The following is a 12,448-nucleotide window of genomic DNA, read 5'->3' on the forward strand; positions in this document are numbered from 1 at the left end:
ATCTGGGCTAACTTACTTAACCTTCACTCAGTCAAAAAGCATTTGTGGAGCTCATGGCATAGTTGTTACAAGCACAGACCCTGGAGTTGGAGGACTGCCTAGGTTTATTTCCTGGCTCTGCTGTGCAACTTACTAAACCTCTCTGTGCCTCACCCAAGACTGTCCTGAGGATTAAAATATGTTACATTTGTAGACTGTAGCGGACAGTGTCTGGCATGGAGCAAGTGCTATATAAATGTATAACAAATAAGTGATAGAATTAAAGTAATGGCGAAAACCTCAATTACTTCTGCACCAACAATATAGTGATAATAATGAAAATAAGAAAAGATGTTGGTACTCCAATAGTAAGCAAGATAGATAATGTTCTTCATATGATAGAGTGAGTCCTCAAAGTTATATCTTTAAAAGACTGAATTAGATATCCAAAATTTTACCGTAAAATTAAGTTGTCATTATTTCACTACATTTCTCATGACTATTATTGGATAATTATTTATAAATCTTTGTTTCTTCCGTGACACTTGCAGAAAAGCAAGTCATGTGATGACAGGACAATAATAATTATTTATTGAAGGGGATCAAAATATGCCAGCCAAAATATACTATCCCCTAATAAGCGACTTTGGGCACATGGATTATTTTGAGTGGAAGGCCATCGAGAATCAACAGATGCAGGAAGAAGCCTTCTTGGAGCTTCTCCTACCTAACTATGTGCAGACACTTCTGAGAAATTCTCTCTCCCTGGGAGAGTTTTATGGCCAAGAAGAAGATGGAAAGTGGGTGCTGAGTGGGCACACAAACCTCACAAAAATAAACCTTAGCATCCATTGGTTTCCCCATATATTTCCTTCCCAGATTATACTGCCTCTAGAAGCTCAAAGCTCTTTTCCTTTGTCTTGTCACTTCTCCACAAATCGGTCACCTTTTTGTTAAAGTGATATATAAGTCCCCAAGTCTGATGGCCCTTTTAGGGTATTTTTGTTTGTTTTTGCTTGTTTGTTTTGAGACGAAGTCTCGCTCTGTCGCCCAGGCTGGAGTGCAGTGGCACGATCTCGGCATACTGCAACCTCCGCCTCCTGGGTTCAAGCAACTCTCTGCCTCAGCCTCCCGAGTAGCTGGGATTACAGGTGCCCACCACCATGCCAGGCTAATTTTTGTATTTTTAGTAGAGGCAGGGTTTCACCATCTTGGCCAGGCTGGTCTTGAACTCAGTCAAAAAGCATTTGTGGCGCTCATGGCATAGTTGTTACAAGCACAGACCCTGGCGTTGGAGGACTGCCTAGGTTTACTTCCTGGTCTTGATCTACCGGCCTCGGTCTCCCAAAGTGCTTGGATTGCAGGCGTGAGCCACTGTGCCCAGCTCCCTTTAGGGTTTCTATTTCATTTTTGTGAGGACTCCTATAAGCATATGAAAAAAACATTTTTCTCCTGTAATCTAACTTTTGTTAGTTTAATTTGCAGGACCTCATAAACTAAACCTAAGAGAGTACAGGAAACAGGGGTTTCATCCCCTAGAGTACAATGTATTGATCCTCCCATTTTGAGCACAGTCTGTTATTTCAACTTCTCAAGCATCCCATGGGACAGGCATTGATCTTTGAGTTACAGAAGATAAAGGCCCAGGGTTCTGACGTGCAGCCCCCAGCTCCCAGTCACATGATTTCTAAGCAGGAGAACTGGGATTTGAACCATGGTCTCTCAGATACTAAAGTCCCTTGTCCACAGTGTTCTGTTTTACTCACCTGCTTTCAAAATACCATCTTGGAGTGCCAGTAAAAAGCCTGATATTGAACACAAACAGAATGGCCATTTCAAAGCATTTTGGGAGGTGGAAGGGTTAGAAATCCAGTCACATTCCCGGGAGAAGGGCTGAGAAGTGTTGCTATGACTGATGGGCCAAGAAGTCAACCAAGAGTCTTGTGAAATTAATTTGCAATATGTCTGTGTGTTTTGTCACAGCAGCCCTGGAGCCGGGAGTGTGGATGGTGAAGGCAAATGCTCCAGAGTCTTAATTAAACAGTGTGTTACCGCCAATCAACAAGGGTCCCAAATCAACCAAGGTTAGTTCAGCTTGATGAGCAAACCTGCCTTTCTCACTGAACTCTGCAGCCAAAAGGTGCTGGATCAGATATAGCATAATTACAGTGCGCTGTGGAGAGGTGGAAATACACACTGGAGTGTCAGCGGGTGTGGGTTAGCCACAGTGAGTGACACATGTTCTGAGGCATTACGACGGTCCGTTCAGCCAGTAACCTTCCATATAGATATCAGCTCTCCCTCCTTGAAGAGAAACCAGAAGCCTGGGGATTCTAGACAGTTTGCCCAAGGTCATTAAGCTGGCAGGGGCAGCCCTGGACTTCAAACTTAGGTAGTTTGGTTCCATGGGCTGTGAGAGAACACCAAAAGGTGAGGGGCTGGCTTTTAAAAAACACCTAATGACAGAAAAGAATTGAAGATCCTAATATTTGTTGACCATCTGATGTGCTAGGAGTTTTACATATAGTAACCCATTGGTCCTTCAAGCAACACTACTAATGGCTTGTTATAATTCTTATTTTATAGCTTTAGGAAACCAAGCCTCAGACAAACATAAGGCCCAAGGGAATGCATCTGGGAGAACCAGGATTGGAAGTCCAGTCTGTTTGCTGCCAAAATCCATTGCAGGTTGAACACTGAGTAAGGAAATATAAATTTTTAGCTGTTGCCTCACTGCCAGCCATTTTTTAGGGCACTCTTTTATCCTCATTCCAATGTTTTGGAGGCTTTGGATTAAAGATTATGTTTCTTTTATCATAGATGTGAGGACAAACCATCCTCCCAGCTGGTGACTGCCTTAAGATTCTAATCAATAGCTTAAAATGAACAACGGCAAGAAATAGACTGTGATCAAGCGATCAAGGGATGGAGTCTTAGCTAAATGCAATGTAGATATTGGATGATAGAAACTGCTCTCATATCTTTCAGTATCCAGGAGCCCAGAGCTCAGGATTATAGCAGATGAATTCTTTAGCTGGCTTCATGCTTTGAAGAGGAGGAGGAACCAAAAGCGTTTTAAAATACCTACCATATACTACTTACCTATCTTCTGAGCAGGATAAATTGACTTCAAAGAACTTAAACAGCTAGAAAGATTAACAGCTAGGTCAGAGCCATGGGGTTTATATGAGTTCTTAGTGAAAGATACAGTGGGTGGGGGTGGGGAAAGTCTTGATAACATTGCTTTAAATCCCCTTGGGAAAAAAATGGAATAATAATCCTAGCAAAAACTTAGTGTGGTGAAAGAAGATCAACTCCAAGGGAGAAAAATGCCTGTGCAATGAGCTGAATAGCATCCGTGAGCAGAATGACAATGCACTGATTCAGCATGGGATGGGAAAACCTTTCTGACAGTAATTACGTGTATTGAAGGAGTAGAACAGGAGTCCCTAGGTGATGAGTTCTGTCTTCCTGTTGCAAAGGTTTGTGGGCCAAGCATCACCTGGCATGCAGGCCCGCGGGAGTCTTCTGAAGAAAGGGCTGGGGGCTGTAGTTGATTTCAGCAGGTGCCTACAGCGGGATACTTGTTTTTATACAGCTTGCAACCTCAGGATGGTTATATATTTTTTAAATGATTGAAAAAAATTAAAGAAGAATGATATTTCATAACATGTAAAAACTGTATGAAATTCAAATTTCAGTGTCCACAAATAAAATGTTATTGGAACATTGCCACACTCATTCATTTATGTATTGTCTGTGGCTGTATTTGGGCTACAACGGCAGAACTGAGTAGCTGTGACAGAGACCATATGGCCTACAAAGCTAGAATATTTATTACTATCTGGCCCTTTATAGAAAAAGTTTGCCAACTCCTGGCCTAGAAGAACTTGGCCCCTTCTGCTCCTAGGGCCCACATTCAAAGCTGATGGTTTTTATCTAGACACTGGAGTTGCCATTCGCTTGTCACCTTGCTACTACTCATACTTCCCTAAATAAGTCTCCATTATATCAGCCATAGTAATCTTTAAAAGAACCTTATTAAGGTATAATTCACCCTTTTTAAGTATAAAATTCAATGTAAATTTAGTGCAACCGTCACTGCATTCTAATTTGAAAACATTTCTATTACCCCAGAAAGATTCTTCCTGTCCATGTATGGTTAATCCCCATTCCCTCTACCCACACCAGGCCAAGGAAACCACTAATCTACTTTCAATCTCTATATGCTTTTATTTTCTGAACATTTCCTGTCACTGAAATCATGCAATATATAGTCAGAGAAATATTTTTAAAACATGAATCAAGATCATGTCAGTACGTTGCCTAAAATCCTTCCATAGCTTTCGTCAGCACCTAGAATAATATCCCAATTCTTTACCCTGGCTACAAAGACTCTTGCAGTTGCCCTCTTCCTAAGTCTCTAGCCATATCACATGCGGCCTTTTCCCTTGTTCACAGCCACAGCGACTTTGCACTGGCTTCTCCTTATTGGAAGCCTCTTCCCCAGGCTTCTCAACGACTGGCTCCTTCCTATTCTTCAGTTATTCTTTCTATTTAAACAAAATCAAAGCCCTCTTGACCTTACATCTCCTACAGCTCCTCCTTCATTTCTCTTTCCCTTCATGGCAAAACTCCTCAATGAGTTGTCTCTACTTGATGCCCCAGAGCATCTCCATCTCCTCTCTCTCAAGCCCACTCCCATCAGGCATGACATCAGCATCCCTCCAGTGCAGCTCTTGTCAAGGCCATGCTGATTCTTACATGGCTAACTTCACTTCTCACTAGGCACGACAGCACTTGATGCTATTAGCCAATCACTCCCTCCTTGAGACCCTCTCAGCACGTGGCTTCCCCACACCACAGTCTCCTATTTTCCCTCCTATTTCATTAGCTGCTCCTGCTCAGCCTCCTTTGCTCGTTCCTTCTCATTTCCTTGGCCTCTTGATGTTGTAGGGCTTAGTCTTTGATTGTCTTCTCTTTTCTCTCTATACTTGTTCACTTGGGGATCTCATTCTGTCTCATGGTTTTAAATGTTACCTACAAGTCGTTGAATAGATAGATACAAAGAGTCAATCATTGCTTAATAGTGGAGATACGTTCTGAGAAATGTGTCATTAGGCAATTTTGTCATGCAAACATCAATAGAGTATGCTTACACAAACCTAGATGGTATAGCCTACTACACGCCTAGGCTATACGGTGTAGCCGATTGCTGCTAGGCTACAAACCTGTACAGACATTACTATACTGAATACTGTACACAACTGTAATGCAATGGTAAGCATTTGTGTATCTAAACATAGAAAAGGTACAATAAAAATACAGTATAAAAGATTAAAAAATGGTACACCTGTGTAGAAGAACACTTCATCATGAAAGGAACTTACAGGACTAAAAGTTGCTCTGGGTGTCAGTGAGTGAGTAGTGAGTGAATGTGAAGGCCTCAAAATTACTGCACAGGACTGAAGACTTTATAAACACTGTACACTTAGGCTATGCTAAATTTATTGAAAATATTAACCTTACTATAAGTAGTAAACTTAGCTTACGGTAGTTTTTTTCCTTTATAAACAAAATGTTTTTAAAACCTTTTGACTCTTTTGTAATAACTTAGCTTAAAACACAAACATATTGCACGGCTGTACAAAAATTTTCTTCATATCCTCATTTTAAAAGCTTTTTCCTGTTTTTAATTTTTCTTTTTTACTTTTTACTTTTCTTTTCTTCTTTTAAACTTTTCTGTTAAAAACTAGGACACAAACAAACACATTAGCCTAGGTTTACGCAAGTTCAGTATCACCCCTATCACTGTCTTTCACCTCCCCACCTTGTCTTGCTGGAAGGTCTTCAGGGACAATCACACACATGGAGCTGTCATCTCCTAGGAAAACAATGCCTTTGTCTAGAATACCTCCTGAAAGACCGATCTAAGACTTTATAGTAATTATTATTATTTTTTTTTGAGACAGAGTCTCGCTCCGTCACCCAGGCTGGAGTGCAGTGGTGTGATCTCGGCTCACTGCAACTTCTGTGTCCCAGGTTCAAGCAATTCTCCTGTCTCAGCCTCCCAAGTAGCTGGGACTACAGGCACCTGCCACCATGCCTGGTTATTTTTTTGTATTTTTAGTAGAGACAGGGTTTCACCTTGTTGGTCAGGCTGGTCTCGAACTCCTGACCTCAGGTGATCCAACTGCCTCGTCCTCCCAAAGTGCTGGGATTACGGGCATGAGCCACCATGCCTGGCCAGTAAATTTTTTTTATAAGTAGAAGGAGTACACTCTAAAATAAGTATTGTATAATAAGTACATAAACCAGTAGCATAGTCATTAATTATCATTATCAATTATTATGTACTGTACACAATTGTATGTGCTATATTTGTATCCAACTGATAGTGCAGTAGGTTTGTTTATGCCAGGATCACCATAAATAGATGAGTAATGCACTGTACTGTGACACTGGGATGGCTACAATATCACTAAGCGATAGGAATTTTTCAGCTCCAGTATAATCTTAGGGGACCATCATCCTATATGCGGTTGCTTGTTGACTGATACATCATTATGCGGTGCATGACTGCATAAATTTGGGTATGGATATAGATATAGACAGAGATATCTTCAGCCCTGAACAGTCTCCTTAACTCCATACTTAAATACCTGCTGGATATTTCCACCAAATGTTTCATATGCATTTGAAATTTAATGCATAAAAAACCAAACTCATGTTCTGCTTGCAAAACCTGACTCTTCCCCAATCTACCCTATCTCCATGATACCCTCCCTCATTATGGTACTCAAAAAACTTTGCAATAATCCTATTCTCCTCTCATATCTCACATTTACTCCATCAGTAAATTTTGTCATCTCTGCTCTTAAAATGTATCCAGATTTCTAACATTTCTCACTTCCTCCACTGCTCTCACTTGGGTCCAAGCCTCTCTTGACTCTCATTGAACCAATTACTGCAAATGCAGTATTGCTCCTAACTAATCTCTTGTTCTCTGCTCTTGCCTCCTTCAGTGTATTCTCAATACAGCAGCCAGAGAAACTCTTTTTAACATAAATCAGATCTTGCTATCTCTCTACTCAAAGCTTTGCAATGACTTCCTTCTTGATTCAAAGTAAAAACAAATAACCTCATAATGGCCCATGAGGGCCTTCATGGCCTGACCCCTGATACTTCTCAAATCTCCTCTGTCATTGCTCTTCCTTCTGCTAACTCCCTTGCCCTGCACTGGCCTGAGGCAGACCTACCCAGAACCAGAAGATAAACTGCTGGGAATATTTTCATATCTGATGTGGGGACAGGACATGGGACAATTGGACTTTTCTCAGGGGAGACGCCTTACATGTCTTCAGTGAGGAGAAATCACTGGGTCCTTGGTCAACTGGATGCCCATGCTCATTGTTGGAAGCTGAAATTATCAGAAACAAGAACAAGTTCCCAGAATATCTGGGATGTAAGGCTATGAATGGGCTTTTGCTGCATTTGTGCAGATGAAGGAAATTTTTAGGCTTTTTCACTGTCATACAGTCACCTGAGGCTTGAAGTGGGTAAGTTTTATTTGGACAGAAATATGCAGTTGCAGAGTGGGTACACTTACCATAACCACAAAGTTGTCCATACGCCTTTGTGATGCTAGACATGGACTTTGCAGCCAGATTGTTGTGTTCTAGAAGAGCAGTCTACCCTGGTTCTCAGAGGCTACAGGCAATGTTTCCACAGTGAATTGTGTCCATGAGTGTATCACTTCCAGCTTGCCCAGTGTTAGCCATCTTTGTCCTTTGATTTACAGAGTAAATTGTGGCAACCAGGATGGGTTTTTGTTTATTTTTATGTATGTCTGGTTTTCAAGTAGGCTTATGTGCCAGATGCTGATGGTATCCTGCATGTGTCCTTCCTCCCTACTTCTGAGTTCACCTGCAGTTCATAGATAATTCTCATCATGCTGGCAGCTCTCCACCTTCATTGGCAGTGCTTCTGTTTCTCTATCAGAGACTTTTCTTCCCCCCGTTTCATCTCTCCACTCTCTAAGTTGTGTTTTCTGGGAATGCTTTCTGAATAAACCACCTACACTCAACATCTCATCTCTATTTTTGTGGACACCCAAATTAAGACAACTTGTTGTGTGGGCATGGGATGGAGTCAAAAGCTATCACTCACTGAACATTTTCTGTGTCCTAGATCCTTTGCTAAGTACTCTACTGACATCATTCCAGAAAATGACCTTTCAAGATAGGTATAATTCTCCCCATTTTACAGATGCTTACCATAAAAGGGTTAAGTAACCCTCTCAAGGTTCTTTCTCTCACATGAAGAAACATTCCTTCCCATTGTACTGACAGTAGAGAGAGGAAAACTTATATAAGCTTTACTAATTTCCTCTCCCATCAACTCACAGTGTTTTTGATTCACTTATTCTTTCTTCATCCCACGTGGTCTGAGAAGTGAAGTTTCTCCAAAGGAAGTAACCTGAGACTCAGGGGTAGGTGGTCCTGGTTAAGTTCAAATTGTGACTCTTTCCCTTATTAGTGTTTGACCTTGAGCAGATTTCTTTATGTTTCCGAGCCTCAATTTCCCCATGTATAAAATGGGAATTACAATGACTTAAAATTTTAGTGACTGAATAACACTTTAATTAGGCTGGGCATGGTGGCTCACGCCTGTAATCCCAGCACTTTGGGATGCCAAGGCAGGTGGATCACTTTGAGACCAGCCTGGCCAACATGGTGAGACCCCATCTCTACTAAAAATACAAAAATTAGCCTGGTGTGGTTGCTTGCACCTGTAATCCCAGCTACTTGGGAGGCTGAGGCAGGAGAATTGCTTGAACCCAGGAGGTGGAGGTTGCAGTGAGCCAAGGTTGCACCACTGCACTCCAGCCTGGGTGACAGAGTGAGACTCTGTCTCAAAAATAAAATAAAATAAAAACATTTTAAAACACTTTAATTAAACCTGTGTAGTGGCTGGTACCAAGGAGGTGTTCAATTCCCATTGTGTTGTCTTTGCGGCTATGGGTTTTATTTTGTATTTGATTATTTTCTTCCCCTGGGTCTTTATGCCATTGATTACCTATTTTCTTTCTTTTGTCTTTATTCTTTCCCTCTCAACCCTTCTTTTCTCAAATTTTATAAATATACTCAAGCCTCCCCTATCATTCCCTCCTGCAACCGATAACAAACTCTCTTTACTTGTCATTGATTTCATCAACACTTGGACCTTCATTTTTCCTGCAGCTCTTTGCCTTTCTTTTAAAAGAGTTCCTCAACTTTACCTATATTACATAAGTTCGGTGGGCTCTTTCCCATCCATATCCTGCGTTACCTCAACATCTTGGTATTACTCTATATGATGGCCACCCCCTTTCATTTCTCCCCCTTTTAATTCCATGACCCTCTTTTCATTTCTATCTACATTGATCATGGTTTCTTGGACGCTCCTTACATTTTCCTCTTTCTCTGCATACCTTTCAAGGCAGATCTTTCCCAAAGTTCATGCTTTTCCAAGCTTTGCTTTTTTATCACAGAGCCCCTTGGGTGGTGAGCTCACTCGTGCCATGATTTCATCCTAGTTACTTTTCTGTTTCCTAAAGCTATGTAGCAGTCTTCCTTCCTCCCTGGCTTTCTGTTGGGTTCAGGCAACAGTAGGTACCAGTAGAGGATCAGAAGAGGGAAAGAGAGTGAGGTTGCAGTCTTTATTCCCTTAGCTCCCTCCCTGCTGGTTCACTACCAGATTGCTGTGTCCATTGCCCAAGGTCATAGTCCCTATCACATGGCCCTCTCCATAAAGCTCCATCTGGGTTCTGGCCCTTGTCGGGCTGTTGCTAGCTTTGCAGGACTGTACCATGCCAATTTGATTTAACTAAACTATGACCAAATCTTTGTAAGCAAACCCTATATTAAAATCTCCTCCACTTACCTAGTATGTGTACGACTTTCTTATTTCTCCACCTGGATCTTAACTGAGACAACCACACATTATATAACCCCTGGAGAAGCATGCAGGAAAGGAACTTGAGTGAGAAAACGTAGGTAAATTAAATGAATATAAACATATTTATCCCCTGCTTAGCTAGCAAGGACTTTTATTCAAAATAAAAGATTCTAATGGATTAGTAGCTAAGAATAAATGCTCTGGAGTCAGACTTCCTGCTCTGAATCCTGGCTGTGCCATTTACTAGCTATGTGACCCTGGACAAATGACTAAATTCTCTATAGTTCAGTGTCCCTATCTATAAAGTAGGGATGATAATAGTTCTGAGTGCCAAGATTTATTGTGAAGAGTACATGAGATGATTCACAGAGAATACTAAGTAAAATGTCTGGCACATGTAAGTGCTCAGTAAATATTAGCTATTATTCTTATGTCTCACAGAACTGAGCTTGGGAGAGGCTGATAAAGCCTAGGTCCAGAGATTAAGCAATCACCCTTATTAGCTGGAGGGAGGTTTCTGAGCTCTAATATTTGCTTCATCAGTCCCTAAAGGCAATACCAAGTTCGTGCTAACTTTGAGAATGCCCTAGTTACCTAGTGTGGCAGACAGGTTTTAAGATGGTCTCAATTATATCTTATGTAGTAATACCCTCCCCTTGAGCATAGGCAAAATCTGTGAATTGCTGTTAATCAATAAAATATGGCAAAGGTAATGGGCTGTCAGTTTTATGATATGTTACATAAGATTGCAACTTTCATCTTGCCAGCAGACTCTCCCTTGCTCATTTTGATGAAGCAAGCTGCTATGTTGTGAGCTGACCTATGGAGAAGGCTATGTGACAAGGAACTGAGAGCAATCTCTGCCCAACAGCCAGCAAAAAACTGATGTCCTCAGTCTAACAACCCTCAAAGAACTAAATTGTTCCTAACATGAGACCAGAAGTGGATTCTTCCCCAGTTGAGCCTCAGATAAGACCACAGCTCCAGCCAACACCTTGGTTGAATCTTGTAAGACCCTAAAGCAGAGGACCCAGTTAAGCTGTTCTTGGATTCCTGGTCAGCAGAAACTATGAGATAATAAATTTGTATTGTTTTCAACCACTAAGTTTGTGGCAATATTTGTGTAGCAATAGATAACACATCTAAAATGTAGCGCATTTACTCATTGTTTCATTCTTTAGCACTTACAGTCACCGTGATAGTTTCTGAGGACAAAGATTAGATGGCTATGTTGGCCGGTGCTGCAAGTCCCCAAAATGGGACCATGGGAGGGAGTGGAATTGTAGGGAGTGGAAGCAGGAGGGTAGGACATGAGTTCTTGTGGCGATAGCATTAGTTACCAATAAAAAAGACAGTATGATTCTTTCTCCTAATGAGAGGAACTGAGACCAGGCAGCTGGGAGAATCTTGTCAGTCTCTAGATACGAGAGGAATAGTTTCTTTGAAAGGAAAACTTCAAAGTTGAATTCTGAGAACCATGATCAGGATGGAAGGCAGAAGTCAGAAGGGAGGGTGCAGTTTCAGACCGTGGATCTGGGAAGAGATTTCCTCACTGCAGCGTGATCTCCTTAACTTAAGGACAGAAAGTTCCAAAGAGCCCTAATATACCTTCAAGGCCTCATCTGCCTGGATCAGTCTCCTTCTTGCTTTCTGCATTCCAAGCACACTGCCTTCTTACTACACCTGGAATGCTCCCTGTTTACCCAGGGCATAAATCCCACTGAGTTGCTTGCCAGAGGCAATGGAGACCATAAGAACAAGAATGTAAAAATGCAACTTTGCTTTGAACAGAATTTCTAAACTAAGCCTGTCTCATGCCTCTTTGCACATCCTCTTCCCAATGTCTGGCAGGCCTGTCTTCTCTACTTCCTTCTTCATTTTTGGCTTTGTGAAGTCATCCTTAAATATTCCATTCATACCTCATGCTCTGCACGAAGCGTTTTCTATACCTCTAATATGAGCCAGTGCCATGCTTTGTGTTTCCACAGAACCCTTGATTATATCACTCATCATGCTTCTCACAGAACTGAAATGATCTTAAGGCCAATACCACATTAAATTGTAAAATACTGCATCTCCGATGCTTGGTATATGGTAGATATCCAATTAATATTTCTTAAATACATGTTTCTTGAAGTGAACTGAATAGAAGAAAAAAAACAAGAATTCTAATCAATACCCAAATGTTTAAGGAAACAGAGTTGGCAAACTGGCCTATGAAGGGATTATACCCACCAATGGTCCAATTGATAATAGAGAAATATTTAAGACATGTTCTTGTTTGCTGCATTTGAAATGTGTACCACTAGTAGATAACTCTTGCCAACACTTTATGCTATTAAACTGCTGCCACATATATATTTGTAACTCCAATGACTCCCAGGGGAACTTTGTGGTTCCCTTACTTTATTCCCTGTGCAACAACTACACTTGGGTTAGACGTAGTCATTACTCAGTACTAACAAGGAGATCTACAGGATCAATCATAGTATTCTTGTGGTGAGCAAAGAAATATATTCAACACATTTCC

The 12,448-nt window shown here is 41.2% G+C and overlaps 1 protein-coding gene across 1 annotated transcript in view; it reads right to left on the bottom strand.

The window, feature by feature from the left end:
- Nucleotides 1–3,541, bottom strand: part of HHLA1 (HHLA1 neighbor of OC90) — a 50,623-nt gene extending 47,082 nt beyond the window's left edge. Inside the window, exon 1 of the mRNA XM_003951344.5 lies at nucleotides 3,082–3,541. The gene's annotated coding sequence lies outside the window, so the exon portion shown is untranslated. The remainder of the gene's footprint in view (nucleotides 1–3,081) is intronic.
- Nucleotides 3,542–12,448: the final 8,907 nt, after the last annotated feature.

This window comes from Pan troglodytes, chromosome 7 (genome assembly GCF_028858775.2).
Source record: "Pan troglodytes isolate AG18354 chromosome 7, NHGRI_mPanTro3-v2.0_pri, whole genome shotgun sequence".
NCBI classification, from domain to species: domain Eukaryota; kingdom Metazoa; phylum Chordata; class Mammalia; order Primates; family Hominidae; genus Pan; species Pan troglodytes.